Consider the following 16,677-nt stretch of genomic DNA (forward strand, 5'->3'; position numbering starts at 1 on the left):
TGAGTCATGAAGGACAGAGAGTGGAGAGTTGAATGTGTGTAGAAACCAGCCTCCCTTAGGAAACCAAAGTTTACATTCATCACTCCACCCACTTTCACCTGTGGCCCCTTCCACCACAGGCACACGGCCCCTGGAAGGTTTCCCAGAGGAGAATATGGCCCTTAAGACTGAAAAAGAGTCCCCAACTCCGAACTAGTGACGAACTGCCATTGATGGCTCCAGCTGGATGTTGAAATCTCCCTCTAAGCTCCTTCTCAGATCCATGTTCCCTTTCAACAACTGGCTTCCTCCTGCAGGTCAGACAGTCCCCTCAGTACAAGGACCCATTGTTTCTCCATGTGCATTTTCAGCAGCCTCCCATGTGACTGCCAGTGATATCATTTTTCCCATCCTCAGATTTTGCCCCACCCCCGGCAGCCTAAAATTCTCATTAGCTTATATCTAAAAAGGAAATAAGACATCTCCAGCTGAGCAAGACCTGGTATTTTCCCCTCTTCAGATAGCTCTGGATCTTCAGCTGCGGAGGGGAAATGCCCACGGTCCTTTCAAAATTTCCAATGTATTCATAGGAACATCACCTGTCTTGGCAAAAAGGAAGGAACAAATGTCTCAGATGCAAGCCCTTTAATCTGGAATTGCTATTCTTAACTCCATGTGGCTGGGGTGTTCTGGGGCTTCTGTACCTTGAACTAATAATTTCTTGTTTGCATGTTCTACCCCAGCTGCTGCTCCCTGTTCAGTTCAGCTGAGGGATTAATTATGCCTTGTCATTTGATTCGTCAGGGTCCGTTCCATACATGCCGGGTGGATAAAACGACTAATTCATGTCATGTCTAACTGGTTTGAGCGAAAGGCTTCTCAGAAGCTAGGGCATGTCATAAAATACGGCAATGTACAAAAGCGGGTGGAGGGTGGACATTAAAATCAGTCCAAAGAAATCAAATGTCTGGGTGCTCAAGAAATGTTTAAATGATAGCACAGAGCTGTTGGCACAGAAAAGGTCTTCAAGAGATGCCTGAAAGTCAGCATTTCATTACAGATCAGCCTTCTCACGGATTCAGTCACTTGTGCAGACAGCTCAACTTCTGCAACCAATGACCTCCTGCAGAGTGTAGCCACAAAAGAGAGTTTTGGGAGGACTGGAGGACAGGCTTGCAGTTCATTCAGGGCAGAAGCAATGGGAGAAGGGCCATAGCTTAGTGGTAAAGCAGCTGCTTACATGCAGAAGCTCTCCGGTTCAATCTGTTGTATCTCCAGCTAGAATGTCCTCTGTCTGAAACCCTGGAGAGTTTTTGCCATCCATTGTGGACAAGACTGAGCTAGATAGAGCCATAGTGGGACTCAGTATAAGGCAGCCTCCTATTGTCCCAGCAACAAGCCTTTGCCACGCACAGAGGACTCCTTAAAGACATGAAATAAATAAAGCTGCCCTGGAAAGGGATGCTGAAAATTAGAAAGCCCTGGGACAACAAAACACTCGGACACAGTGCCTTTAAAGCACGGACCTGGGCCTAGGAAGCATGGGGCACCAGGTACCTGTGGCTGAGCCTTGAGAGACTGCTGTCCAAGGTGCTGAAGGGATTGAATACAAAGATGCAACTGTTAGCATGTCAAGGGGCATGATGGTGCTTTGAATGCATAAAGCAGATGCGGCCTAACTTGCACAGTTGCAGAATGAACTGAACTGAGCTGGAAGAAGCAGGACTACATGGGATGTAGAACGCTATACAGGAAATGGCTCTGGGAGAGGCACATGATGCAAAAAGCGGCAGTTTCAACCCATTCATGGGAAAGAGAGCTCTGAAATCCTGGAGAGCAGCTGCTGGCTGTGGCAGACCATACAGAACTAGATGGCCCAGTGGTCTCACTGGGTTTTCAAGCCAGAACACAGCTTCAGCGCCCCCAGGACAAACCAATTTTTAATTCCCCAAACTCTTACTAATCAGAGTTTCCTTTTTAAAGCGACAGTAGTTCAAAGCATTGACTAGGGGCTTTTCAATGTTCAAAGGCAGTTCGGATGCCTTGACTTGCAATCCTTACAACAACCCTGCAGAGCAGTTCAGTGTTATCTCGAGTTGCAGAATAGCGAGGTGCGATGCCGAGGCGGGCGCAGGGTGGCCCACCTAAGGAGTTCATGGTAGGGGGACCTAATGAGGCCAAACTCCGTCTTTTGCTCTTCTTTCAGCTGTGTCTTGGCTCTGTGCTCGCAAGTGTTCTAGTGACTTTCAGGTAACTTGGAAAGCATGGTAATGATGTCTTGGTTCTGAAGAATGATATTTCCCCCAGTCTGACTTAGTTATCCTGGTGATGATTCAGCTAGATGTTGTACACGCTGACCATATTCCAGAAGGGGTTTGTTGTCTTGGCCTTGCTTTGGCTTACTGAGATCTGTCTTCTCCCTATAGGTGCTCATTCTAAAATGGATAATTGTAACGTTTGACTTCATTGATCAGAAGGAAAATATGAATGCTCTCTATGGTTTCTTCTTCCGCTTCTTACAATATGAGAAATTGGTAAGATAAAAAGGAATGTGTTATTTTGAAGGAACTCGCTTTTATTCTGACATTAACCCAAATCAAACAATAAAGAGTACTTTCCGACCACACAACAGGACACCATGTGAAAAGTGGGACCTTAAAAATACCTCTCCCATTTCCTTCCTTTTCCTGTCTTGTTCCTTCCCAATGGGCGCCGGTCGCAGCGCCCCCCGGGTGCACGGCATGTTCAGGCAGGCAGGCAGGCAGGCAGGCAGCTATCCGATGTCGATCCCGCCCGTTCCTCCCTCCACCCCCCTCAAAGACAGCCGCGCAGGCAGCTATCCGATGGGGGGGGGGGATCCTGTTCTGCATAGCTATCAATTTGGGTGTGATAGTCTTATGTTTGCATACTTATGGGAAAATAAAACTAATTTATTTTAGAGCTTGTATTTGTGTGTATTCATGGTATCATTTGTAGACCCAGTAGATGGCAGTGTGGTGTGGAGAGTGTTTTTGGCAGCTCCTGAAAGGATAGAGGGTGGAACGTTGACCGTTCAATGGCAGTATAAGCAATATATATATATAACTCCACATTTTCCTAGCTACGTTTCCCCATAAAAGTATACACTTGAATACATTTGAATCAAATACATTTGGAACAAGTGATTGTTACATTTAGGGAACATTCTCTAGGCGATGAGTTTGGGGGGAAATACAAAAACCCATTTGGATACATTTGGATACATTTAGAAAAGTACAGCATTTTGAGGGAAAATACATTTGAGTCGAAAACTACATTCAGATCCATTCTTAAAGTCAATGAGAAAGATACAGCAAAAAGGATACAATTTGATACAGCAAAAAAGGATCCATTCCCCAAGGCACCGTTGACCTTCTTGTAGGGTGTGAAGGCAGAATACGATCTATTTGATATTGGTAGGGTCCTTCTCCTTCATTCCCCTCTCTGACCCTGACTCTCTTATGACACAGGGACCATCCCAGAGTGTGGGCACAACTTCTGCCGGTCCGGCCTGATCCAGTGCAGCGGGGCAAAAAGGAGGCTGGCTTCCTGTCCTCAAGGCCGAGTTGGAGTCCAGAGAAGGAGCTTCGTCCGCAATCGTCAATTGGCTACCTTTGTCGAAGTAGCCAAGACTCTCAGTCTTCCAGAGGGAAAGGAGGAGTCTGTGAGAAGCACCAGGAGCCCCTGAAACTCTTTTGCAAGGAGGATGAAGCCCCCATCTGTGTGGTTTGGGGCAGATCCAAGTAGCACTAACACCACGAGGTGATTCCTCTGGAAGAGGCTGTCGAGGAATACAAGGTACCTTGAGGGGGAGAAATAGCTGTGTATTCTTCTTGGCAGGTGATCTTCTTAATTCTCAGATCCAGAGTAGGCATGGTATTCATTGGTGGTTGTTTATTACCTTAGAAGCAGCCAAGGGGAAGCCTGAGGGCTGCTGGGATGGCTGGGAGGAGGGAGTCAAAGTCTTTCTCTCTGCCAGGGGGGCCAAGGGATCTTCCCTTGAAATACAGCAGCTTCATGGGACCATGGCAGGGAGAGAAAGAAAGGGTTAACCTCATCCACATCCCCCAGCAAGGTTGCTTTGTACATATTTAGAACACTACAAATGTGAATTGCACATGTCTCCTTTGGCTAGCAGGATGTCTCCTCAATACCCTGCCAAGCAGAGAGCAGCAAGGGGTCAGCTGCAAGGGGGTGGGGACTGGGGGCCAGTGTTATAAGGAAAAAACGGCTCCTTTTCCCTTCTGGGGTACCTCAGAGCCCATATAGAGTCCTTTGGTAGCTTCTCTATCGGTAGGAGAAAATAACAGAGGCCAACCAGAGAATACTGAGAAGCAAAGCAGCTAGTAAGCCAGATCTTTATTACCTGTTGCAACAGGGTGCTCACCCCCCCCCCCCGCACGCAGGGGAGAGGAGGAGACCCCGAACCAAGTCCTTCTATAGACATTTGAAATTGCCCACCCTGGAGCCCAAGGCCACCCCTCCATACATCATACATACATCACAGAAGGGGTGGCCTACAACAGACTCCTGTCTGGCAGGAAACCTGTTGATGGGTTTACCTGGCTGTTCATGGGTTTACCTGCATATTCTTTTGTGATGAGAACTACTTTCGGTATTTATGTATGTGTTTATATCTTAGACCTTCTAATTCTCCTAACACCAGGAATTGACCAGATGGTGCAGGATGCCCCCCCCTCCAAGTATCTGTTGGAAGCAGATTTAGGAATGGGGGGTGGAAGCACCTACTGGTGGGGACCACACTTCTTCTGGGGATGCTTCCTCCTCCTCCTCCTCCTCCTCCTCCTCCTCCTCCTCCTCTTCCCACTTCTCCCTGGGGCCTCAAGATGAGAAGTCAGGCTGGAAGTCTCCTCGGAGAAGACAAAGGAGCAAGCATGGCTGCCTTTCCTCTTCTCCAGACCAGTTAGTTGGACTAGAAACCTTTCCCATCCCAGTTCTGCAGTGGTTTTCAAGCAGTGTGCTGTGGCAGCTGGGGTGCCTTGAATGATGGTCAGGGGTGCCGCGGGAGACACTGGCCTCTGTCCCTCTTTCCTTCCCTCCCTCCTCGGATGCCATCTCTGCCTCCCCAAGGCTTGCCCAGCTGTTCTCCCCCAGAGAATGGTGCCTCTGGGGCTGGCCAGGGGGTGTGGGTTGCCAGGAGCTGAGGCGGCCTCAGAGGAAGCAAGCCAACTGGCGAGGGGCCCTTGCTGTTGGGAATGGACAGGCAAGTCCCAGGCCCCTGGGGGGCAGCGGGGGCAGCTCAGAGACCAAGAGGAGGACTCCTAAGGAGAGGGGAGAAGAGACGAGGCTGAGAGAGCACTCCGCAAGGGAGGCTGTTCGAGAAAGGGGGAGGGGAGGCAAGCAAGGGGGGACCTAACTGGTCTCCTGAGCCCCCCAGGGGTGCCACAGAAAGAAGGGAGTTGGTCCAGGGAGCCGTGGACCCCAAAAGGTTGAAAACCTCTGTACTTTTCTTTCCTCCAGTCAATTACTTTCCTATTATAGCAAGGCCACTGGACCCAAGAAGCCAGTAGAATATTCATCTCCTCTCTTTGTCGCCGCCTGGCGATTCGGAGGAAAGAGAGAGGGGAAATTCTGGCCTATCAAGCAGACCTGGACAAGGAAAGCAAAGACCTCCTTGGAAGTGTCCCTATTCTTACTAGTGAGGGAACAAGCACTTCAAGAAGCAAGTCCGGACTGAGGAGGGAGGGGGAAATCTGCCCATTTCAACTTCTCCCCATTTCTCCTTTCTCCATATCGGTTTGTTATTTATTTATTATTCTGAAAATGAATCAAATGCTAGGGTGGCTACCTTCTCGTATGAAGATTTTGATACGTGCTTTACCCTCGTAAATACATTTTTTGTGAACATTACCTGGCTGGGTCAACCTTGAGAAATTCAGAGGTGTGAATTTCAACAGATTGCTGTTTTGGTCTCCATATTTTCCCAAGAATTGCGAATTAGGTAAGTTCACCTTTGAATGCAGCTAAATGGAGTTTATTTCCCATTGTTGTTTATTATGTGAAAAGCAGTCAAGGAGAAGCCTGAGGACTTGTGAGCTGAGAGGGTGGAAGCAGTTCAATTCAAATCCTAATTCTCTTGCTGATGTTTTGAAGGCTGACCATCTTCCTCACTCCGACCTCCTCAGAACCGGAGAGGCTGAAGACTGTGGAGTAGTTGAGACAACTGCGCCAGTTCCTGGAAGAAGAAGAAGAAAAGTGTCTGCTGAATCATGTGGAAGAGGTGGAGAAGGAGATTGCAGGGAGAAGGGGTGAGCAGCTGGCCAGACTCTGCAGGAAACTCTCCTCTCTTGAGAGGATCATCCAGGTGATGGAGGAAAAGGGTCAGCAGCCAGCGAGTGAACTGCTGCAGGTAAGACGGCTCCAGGAAAAGGCTGCCTCCCATCCTTTCTGTGCCCCTTTCATGTACGCAAGGAGTGTAGAGGCTCAGTTGACGGAGCCTCGAGTCAGCTTTGTAATGGACAGGAACACCCCAGAGACCTGGGATGCTGAACTCACCTGAGTGCCGACTAGAGATTCTTCAGTCTTCTTGAGGGAAGGGGAGGGGATTTTCTGCTCCTTGCTGATGATTTGCCTCCAAATGCCTTCCCGCTGGGCAATGCTGCCTTCCTGCCCTGCCCTGGGCTTCGCCAAGGATGCAGTCAGGCCTCCTTCTGACATGAGCCAGTCTCTTGACCAAGCTTCTCTTCCCGTTCCCTCCACAACTTCTGGGTGGATCCCCTTCCCCATAGATCCTGATCGGCCCCAAATGGTGCTCGGTCACAGTGACCAAAGAGCAAGACAGAGGGACTCATCCAGACTGCGCCACCTTCTCCACTCACAATCCCATATGGCCAGACGTACAAGTGCTTCTGAACGCCCTCTTTAAGGAGGCTGAGAAGGCTGACATACTGGCAAAGGCAGGAGAAGCCCTATTACGGAATGATTGCCAGATGTCCCCGTCTCCCGGGGACAGTCCCCGGATTTACAAATCTGTCCCCAACAAAATCCGTCCCCGGAATGTCCCCGGATTTCATATAAGGCCCCCAGATTTATATGTTAAGTGTTGTAGATTTATTAGTAGGGAAGGAATGTTGCGTGATTGGTTCAACGGCACAAGACACACCATATGGGGACTTCCGGCGGGGCAAAATGGCGGGTGCCACGGCAATGAGCAGCTCCTGAAGCCAGCCAGAGCCAAGTGCACTACCAGGCTGGCTCCGGGCTGCTGAGACTGCCGCCTGCGCTGCCACTGCCGAGGGGGAACCAGGGATGCCCGGCGCGTCAACTGGGGGAACCGCTGACACACACACCCCGGACCCAAATCGAGGCGGGAGCAAGAGCACCTGGCCACGTGGCCGACTGCCCAGCGGCACTCCAGGGCCAGTAAAAACCCCGGAGCCAACCCAGGGAGAAGGAGAAGGAAGAGAGAGAAAGAGGAAGGAGAAAAAAGAGGGGAGCCCCAACCTTGCGGCCGCTGAGGAAGAGAGGTAGGAGAGCACCAGGAGGGCAAGGACACAGGGCCGAGCCCAGGCCCGACCTGAGCCTACTTCACGGCAGATAGCACTCCAAGAGATCAGGCTGGGGCCCAGAGGAAGGCCACGTGACAGAGGAGACCCAGAAGAGAAGGTATTACTTCTTATTTTTTTTAAAAAATGATTTTTAAAAAAATAACATTTGTTTCTCTTTTGGGGGAAAAAAAGTGCCCCCGGATTCTTTGAAAAAAAATCTGGTAACCTTACCTTAAATCCTAACCTTCTAATTCCAAGTCTCTTCTTTCTCAATATCCCCATTCCGTTAACCGCACCAAGCAACAAGCTGTAAAATGCAAGTTTAAAAAGCAAGCTTTCCTTTGCATCTCACAGAACTATAAATGTAATTCATGGTTTTTTTCACCTGTCCGCCAAACTTCGGTCGTTTTGCCTTCCTTTAAATGGGAAATCAGTAGTCAAGCCATACTTTTTGGTAAAACGTTCGTCTGGATCCCGCAAGTCCTACCTGAGAAGAACAATGGGAGTGTCCGCTAGCGCCAGCCACTTCTCCTTCTGCAAGCAGCGCCACCCGAATTCCCACCTGGGATGAGCCGCTAAACTGAGCCGCCGGAGAAAGTCTGGGGCGGGCGGCAAGTGGGAGGGGGAAGTCGTGCGCTTCTGTCCCGTCAGAAAAGTGCTGGTCCTCCCCGGAGGCAGCCTGCTTGCAGAGAAGGGGGCTGGGCTGCCTCAAAGCCCATCAAGGCCACGGGCTGCTAGCATGACTCATCCCGGCTTTATCATCTGAGGGGAAAGGGTGCGTGGTCTTAAATGCTGGCCTTGGCAACTTGGCTGAGCTAGCTTGGGCCAGCTTAGCCTCCCTCACAGAGGGTTGTTCTGAAGATACACTCAGGAAAACACCCGAGGCATGAAGAAGAAGAACGAGGAGAGTCTGGAAAGGGGGGTGGGGAGCGCTCCCACCCCAGCCGCTCCAGGATGGGAAGTGCGTCCCGGGGGAAGCGGGATTCAGGCGGAGGAGGACGTCGGGTTGGGTGGGGGTTGCCAGGAGCAGCACGATGTCCCTTGAACCCCCGGCTTCCACTCTCCAGGCAGGCGCCCAACGTGGCCAGCTGGCACTCCAGCCTTGGCGTGCAGATCCCGGGTTCAGCCCCAGATCTCTGGAGCGGAAAGGCTCTTGGGCGTGACTATGAAAGGCAGCATCTGTCAGAATAGGGCATACTGAGCCAGTACAGATGAACGTGACTATTGGTTCGCTTCCTCTGCTATCTGCCAGGAGCCAGGAGTGAAACCGAAAGTAGACTGACCAGCTAGCTGAATCCAATTATATTGCTATGGGGTGGGGGGAAACCTCTAACATTGTACTTTTCGATACTTGTAGTTCCAGGGTGAATTGAATAGGTGGGGGGGGGGGTTGGAGGAGCGGAGGAAAGAAGAGCTAACTTCCGTGGCTGGGGGCGCAATCTGGACGGTTTTGCCGGGGCGCAAGATCACCTAACTCCTGCTCTGTGCCTCTGGACCAATTCAGGGGTGGATGGTGCTCATTGGGACTGGTAGGGTGGAATGCAAGGAGGCCAACAGTAGGTGGCGCCAGAGCCAAGGAGTGGCAGAGCCAATGCGTTCTGTATCTGAGATGGAGTGGGAAGGGGCTGGCGGCCACCGCAGCCATCCCCTGTCTGCCCTCACGGACCGGCCAGAATCCACTGGGCAAATGCTCATCTTGCCAGAGTCTGGGTCTTCTGCTGTTGCTCTCTCAGAAACCGTTCCCAGGTGGGATTTTTCATTTTTCGTAGCTGCTTCATTCCTGAGGAAGTTGGAGGTGACGCAACTCCTGCATCTCTGACGTGGGAAGGTTTTGGGGTATAACAAATTCCACCCTTCTTCCTTGGCTCCCTGGAAAGAAGGCACCTTTAAATTTTGAGCGCATTTCACAGGCCAGGAGCCAAGCACCCCTTCCTGATGGGGAGAAGAGGCCCAGAAAAGATGAGCCCTTCCCAGCCCAAAGGCGTTCCCCTGAGATTCAGCTTCCGGGCTATGGCTAACCAGGTTAGGAGCAGGAATATTGGGAGCGGGAAGGAACTGATGTCATCTGCCAGAGCAGCTGGCTAATTGAAGGGAATGAGGTGATAACAAGGCTTTCAAATCTGAACTCTTGTTTGCGGCTGATTAGGATAGAGGGAGGTGGAGAACAAGGGCAATTGGAAGCAGACTCTGAGTAGTTTGTTCCTTTTCTTTGTTCGGGTTCCTACGTCACACCAGCAGTTTAAATAGCAACACTCCTTTGCAAGATTGTCCGCCTTTTTAATTGTTTGTTATGGAAAATCAATAAAATGATAAGTTGCCCCTGCCAAAGGGTTGCATGACATCTGGCTGAAGACTTTTTGTGCTAAAAGTTGAAGCTATGCTGGTGTGTGTGTGTGTGTGTGTGTGTCCGTCCGTCCGTCCATGTGGCTGCTGTGTATTCAACATTCCACCCCCTCCAAAGAATCCTAAGAACCTTAGTTTTCCTTTCACAGTGCTACGATTCCCAGCACCCTTAACAAACCATTGTTCCCAGGACTTTTTGGGTGTGGGTGGGAGATGTGCTTTACATGTGCGGTGTGCAGGCATCTCCCAGCACATGTGTGTGGGGATTCAAGACTAACTCTTATGCTTTTCTTCCTTAGACCAGCTTGACGTTGAAAAAGAGGTTCTCTGGGTTGAGGAACACACGCAATTTCACAGCGAAGCAGAACACGGGCCGAATGGTCACTCTGTCATTGGATTTGGTGAAGTTAGACTGGCTTTGCAAAGGAGCTTGCCCCTGGAGCCAGTTGGTTGCCTGCCTCTGGCTGGCTGGCGGCTTGGCATCACCAAAACACAAGGAGACAGCCCCATGCAACCTCACACCCAAAGATTTCTGCCCATGCTTCAGACATGCAGCCCTAAGAGCAGCTCTGACTCCCACTCTAGGCCCCTCTGCCCCAGTCTTCCTCCTGATGTAGGCTACAGGATCTGGGAAGTTTGATCCACCTTTGAGGTGTGGTTCCATATGGCTGTTAGTACTGTTGTGTTTTTGCCAGAGAGCCACGTGGTAAGGAAGATCTCCAAGCATGCTTCCTAGGGGGTCCTCTTTAATCCTCAGATGTGCCCACAAAGGCATGATCCAGCACCCTCATGCCACAGCTGCCTCTGGAGTGACCCTCCCTCTGGTAAGAGGCGTGCCTCACAGCTGAGTGCTTGGTTGTTTGTCTAGGGCGGAGGCTGGGAATCTTGTGGGCTCCCAGATATTGCCAGATCCAATGGCCTTCTGCCTCAGCCAGCATGGCCGAGGGTCAGGGGTGATGGAATCCAACAACATCTAGAGGGCCACACAATTCCCCATCCCTGGTCTAGTGAATTTGAGGTTCTTGGTTTCTCTCCCTCTGCCCCCTTTTGCCTGGAAAAGCACTTTGGCAGATTCCTTTGGAGGATTTGGGTGTGACAAGCTGTAGCAGCGCACTGAATAAAACAACTTTGAGAAGCTGGAACACCAGGCTGTTTTCTTTTCTAATAAAAATATTCACTGTGCAGTTCACAGGCACAAAACACAATGTTGATATTGTCCAGGAAATGGGTTTTCAGTTGGAGGGCATGGGTTGCGTGAGAGCATGTTGTGCGGGATAACCAGTCTCATATAACCAACATGCTTCAGTCTAATTAGTGCATGAAGGGGTTAACACCATAGAGTAAGCTGTCCTGCCATCTTAGCCATGTCTCTTCCCCTTACCTTGGGAGTGAGTTCTGATCTATTCTGGTATTCACTTCTTCAGCGTTTAATGTACTGTAGGTTTTTCCTGATTTTATGGTTTTATCTTTCTGTAAACGGCTTTGATGTTTCTTACCATCTGGTAGTGTATAAGTTTTATGAAATAAATAAATAATTTCGAACAAATAAATAAATAAATAAATAGGAAGATGTAAAACCACAACCTCCGAAATGAAAGCTACTGTGCCTCCAGACGGATGTTTTTGCCTGGAGGGGGGCCGTATTCTGCAAAGTGCTCTCGATGCAATAATAGTGCAGCTTTCTAATGGACTGTCCACGCAAACATCATTCTGCTTTCTCAGTTGCTCTGCAATGCTTCGCCAGGGTTACCACATCATGGCCAGCTGGGGGTGCGCTCCTGTGTTGTAGCTCAGCAAAAGCAGGACAAAATTCCTCTAGTACGGCTCACAGTGAGGGCTGCTGAGAGTTGGGAGAGATCTCGGAGGCCAAAGAGTTTGCTTTTCTGCTCAGTACAGGGGATCTTGCCAGCTCTTCACCCCTGACTGGCCGAAGATGCCCATCTCTCATCCAGGCAGCTCCACAGCGTGCCTGGATGATGACTCAGATGGAGCTGGACACACCATTCCTGAAGGATGCAATAATCTTGCAATTGTGGTGGACCAACTACATGCCAACAGGATGTCAGACTGAATGGGCCTTGGCCTGACCCAGCAAGGCTCTTCAAATGCGCTTATGTTCCCCTGACTTTGGGGACGCCTTGCAGGAGTCTCACCCGTCTCATGGCTATTCTTCTAGTGTGGACCAGTTCGACAAGCTCTCCCCCGAAAGCAGGTGCACCATCCAGAACATGCTGGCGCTGTACCTGAAGAAGAAAGCGAACACAGACCAGGAGGCAGGGACTTCTAGGGGAAGCGAGGCCTTCATGCGGGAAGCCTTGACTCCTCACGTGCTCCCCGGGATCAGCTTCGACCCCACCACCCAGTCTTCTGCTGGTGTCACTCTTCCACCAGGCCCAGAACAGGAGGCTCCTTCCCAACACGCAGAATGCCTTGCACGTGATCGATGGGCCTGTGCTCACTGTGACATAGGCAGGGCCGGATTTATGTATAGGCTAAGTAGGCAGAAGCCTAGGGCCTCTAGATCTAGGGGGCCTCGCCAGCCTGCCCGCTCCCCAGCGCCGCAGACAGTCTTCCCTCTCCCAAATTGCAAACCCAAGACTTCATGCAGGGCATTTCTCCCCCATTTCAAGGACATTTTGCTTCAAAAGGAAAGGTGGACTTGGAGAAGGCAAGCAAAATGCAAGGGAGATAGTGAAAGATACAGGAAATTGAATGCAGATTTCCAAAAAATAGCAAGGAGAGACAAGAGGGCCTTCTTAAACGAGCAATGCAAAGAAATAGAGGAAAACAACAGAATGGGAAGAACCAGAGATCTGTTCAAGAAAACTGGAGCTATGAAAGGAACATTTCATACAACGATTACCATAATAAAGGACAAAGGTGGAAAGAACCTAACAGAAGCAGAAGACATCAAGAAGAGGTGGCAAGTATACACAGAGGAATTATACCAGAAAGATATGGATGTCTCATACACCCCAGGTAGTGTGGTTGCTGACCTTGAGCCTGACATCCTGGAGAGCAAAGTCAAATGGGCCTTAGAAAGCACTGCTAATAACAAGGCCAGTGGAAGTGATGATATTCCAGCTGAACTATTAAATTTTGTTAAAGATGATGCTGTTAAGGTGCTACACGCAATATGCCAGCAAGTTTGGAAAACTCAGCAGTGGCCAGAGGATTGGAGAAGACCAGTCTACCTCCTTTAGAGGAAAAGGCCTTGAGGGGAGGACCTGTTGCCTCCACAATCCTTCCTAAACGTGCATAAGCTGAGAGGCAATTGTCCGGCAAATGTGGTGCTGTGGGGAGGCAGGAACATTTTCCTGCAGTTAAGTATTTTCTAAGTTCCTTTCCCGAAACCTCCCCAAACGGTTCTGAAGCCTCTCTAACCTCAGAAGTCTTTTCCTCTCTCCGGAATTCTGGGATTCGAGGATAACTTCATGGAGAAGGAAAGAAACCTGCAGAATCAGCAAATGAGTGCCCGCCGGGAGCCTCCACCCCCACCGCTGCCACCAAGCAGGCTGTAAGTTGCCTTAGAGGTGTACTGTGCCCTCCCGCCTCCTTGCTTTTATGTACTACTTGAGTTCTGTTCTCATCTCCCTGAGGCGTATCCGTGACAAGGAGAGCATGAGCAAGAAGCAACCCCAATGACCCACACTATGCGCCAGCTCTTTGTGCCTTCCACACATCCGCAGTCCGGACAGAGAGAGGGACTCATCAAGCACGTCCTCGCCAAGAGAGAGAAGGAATATGTCAACACCCAGAATTTCAGGTCAGATCATGCAAAAGTGCAAAGACCAGTGGAACCTGTATCAGAGTTGGGGCTGGAGAAAGCGACATCTACATGACAGCTTTATTGTTGGGTGCCAGGCAAAGTCTGTCCTGTTCACTCAGGCCACATGGGTGGGTAATGGAAAGTATTAGTTGTGGTGGGCAATTTTCCTTGGTGCCACATACTGAACCGTGGCTTCATTTTATGAGCAGGACGGCAGCCTCTCCTCCAGGTTTGCACACCTCTCCCCCACCCCAAGCCTATTGGGAAGCTTCCACTTGGATTTTAAATTAACCACAGTTTGGTGTGTCCAGATCCTATGGTGGTTAATTTTACCAGCTTTGTAAACCCACGATTGGAAGTTGGCTTGTTTCAATGAGCCATGGTTCAAATGAAGCAGTTTGTGCAGCTTCAGACATTGTGACAAGATGCAGTTAATCCAAAACTGAAGCAAAACCTTTGGAACTCCTCCTAAAAGCTGTGCTGGAGGACAGGGAGGTGTGACCCCCCCCCCAACACTTGGTGTGGGTCATCCTTATAATGCTAAGCTTACTACTTCAAACAAAGTTTTTGCTTTGGTTATTTCCTCGTACTGTTAGTAGTAAGGTAAAGGTAAAGGGACCCCTGACCATTAGGTCCAGTCGTGGCCGACTCTGGGGTTGCGGCGCTCATCTCACTTTATTGGCCGAGGGAGCCGGCGTGCAGCTTCCGGGTCATGTGGCCAGCTGGACTAAGCCGCTTCTGGCGAACCAGAGCTGCGCACGGAAACGCCGTTTACCTTCCCGCCGGAGCGGCACCTATTGATCTACTTGCACTTGGACGTGCTTTCGAACTGCTAGGGTGGCAGGAGCAGGGACCGAGCAACGGGAGCTCACCCCGTCGTGGGGATTCGAACCACCGACCTTCTGATCTGCAAGTCCTAGGCTCTGTGGTTTAACCCACAGCGCCACCCGTGTCCCACTGTTAGTAGTACCCAGTGGCCATTTGTTTTTCATGTCTGCTTTTATGATATGTTTATCAGTATGTGGTTAGCAGCTTCAGATGCTACTGTTTTACAGAGGCTGTTTAGCTTGCTCTTTTTACCCCTTTACTAGACAGGCTGTATTTCTGTGCTGTTTTCAGAGTCGGGAATGCCCATTCCTTCATGGCCAGCATGGAAACACAGAAGGCTAGCCATTTAGGAGATTTGCAAAGAGGACAAGGGTAATCTTCTAGCAAACCAGCTTGGCACAGCAGATCTGAGAAGTGGTTTTCTGCTCCCAGAAAGCCAGCCTGGAAACCAGGTTGCCAGGTGAAGGAAGAATGGAGAGATCAACCAACTCACTTGCCTTCGAAGAATTTCTGGTTGCCTGTGGCTACTGGGATAGTGCTTAGATATCAGGCTGGCTGACACATCTTAAAAAATACAAGGAAAAAGCTTTTTTTCTTTCATTAGCAAAGCTCCTTTGGAGCCCAGAATAGCTAAGCTGAGGAAGAAGTGGCTGGTATTACTTGTTTGTTCTTGGTCCTGATCTTGCCTGCCCTTGCACACTCCTGTTGTCTTTGCATATTTAACCAGCCCGTCTGTTCCGATTGGAGTCCTATTCCTGCAGTTCCACATCCTTCTCTTTGGCACTTGGGCATTTGGTTCCAGGAGCTGGACCTGAGCACAGAGGCTTTCTTCTACTTGGACTCGACAAAGGAGCAAGAGTGGCTGACAGCTGTGGAAAAGGCTTTGCGTTCCAAATCCAAGTACAAGAAAGTAAGTCCAACCCCACCCATTTCTTCAGCAGCCAGACAGCTGTCAGGAGCTGGAGGGAGGAGCTGGAGGGAGGAGGAGGAGGAGGAGGAGGAGGAGGAGGAGGAGGTCAGCAAGAAAAAACACCTGGTGTCAGTGGTGTTTTATTCAAAAGAAGCCAACATTCTTTATTCAAAGAAACCCAAACCGTGCAGGCCTCGTGATCACAGAAACCTTTCCCAACAGGTCTTGCCCCAGTGAGGTAGTTGTGAAGGCTGAAGGTTGCTACCCTCCCACCACTCTCTGAAGTCTCCTCCTCCCCCTGGTCCTTCCCAAGCAACCTGAGACTGACACCTTGCCTGTCTTTGCTCCATGCTCTTAATTTCTCTGTGTTCTGGGAGACCAGCAGGGAGGGGAGCTGATCGCAGCAGGATGGGGAGACCCCCTGGCTTCTTCAGCAGCCTGCCTGATCTCTGCTTCTTGACCCCCGCCTCCAGCCTCCACTTCTGCCTCGGATTCTGGACTGCTGTTTGCCACAGAATCTTCCTGCCCTCCTGCCTCTTCAGTTTCCAACGCCTCCTCTTGCTCACAGTCTGCTCCCTCTTCTCCCTCTGACGGCTCAGCGTCGTCGTCCCTGTGGGAATGTTCTGGGGTGCAGGAGAGGATATATTGTGGGATTATATCTTAATCCAACTTGTGCTAACAAGTTCCCAAAATATCAGCAGAGTTTATAGACATTCCCCTTTAAGTTCGCAACGGTAACGCTTGCACAGGTTCGCTAGAACCTCTATAATAATTACTCTGGTGATTTCCCCTTTTGTTCCCTCTTAAAATACAAGACACAACACAGTCTTTATAAAAGTATAAAAGAGTTTACTCACGTTCTGTTCAGAATATGATCCCAGAAGGCAGACCGCTTAAAAAGGTAAAATACACTCAGAATCTATCTTGTAGTAAAATAGTCCCGTCCTCTCTTGGCTGAGAGCCAAGAGGGCATCCTTGGATGTTTCCTCATCGAAGGAAGATGGCAGAGAGAGAGAGAGAGAGAGAGAGAGAGAGAGAGAGAGAGAGAGTGGCTGCCTGCCCTGTGCTTTTACCATTACCTGCACAGGTGAGGCCACACCCACCTCTGGTCACATGCGGAGGGCGTCCGTCCCAGGAAGTTTACCTGCTTGCTGGACTGACATCCCTCCCCATGTTCTAACATGTACACTCTAGGAATGTTGTCATTGACTGCTCCTGTGTTTACATCCCACATACCCCTTCTCAGGCAATACAACATATACAAAACATAAACAACTTTATTCAACCACCCAGAGTCCCAGCTTGACACATAGATTCTGGAA

The 16,677-nt window shown here is 50.0% G+C and overlaps 1 pseudogene across 1 annotated transcript in view; it reads left to right on the top strand.

Moving 5' to 3' along the window:
• Positions 1-2,095: 2,095 nt before the first annotated feature.
• LOC308467692 (inositol polyphosphate 5-phosphatase OCRL-like) overlaps positions 2,096-16,677 on the top strand; it is a 53,107-nt pseudogene continuing 38,525 nt past the window's right edge. The window contains exons 1-4 of the transcript in view: positions 2,096-2,137; positions 13,238-13,365; positions 13,448-13,651; positions 15,173-15,355. The product of the transcript in view is annotated as an inositol polyphosphate 5-phosphatase OCRL-like (transcript). The remainder of the gene's footprint in view (positions 2,138-13,237; positions 13,366-13,447; positions 13,652-15,172; positions 15,356-16,677) is intronic.

The sequence above is a fragment of the Podarcis pityusensis genome (genome assembly GCF_964106645.2).
Source record: "Podarcis pityusensis genome assembly, chromosome: W".
NCBI classification, from domain to species: Eukaryota; Metazoa; Chordata; class Lepidosauria; order Squamata; family Lacertidae; genus Podarcis; species Podarcis pityusensis.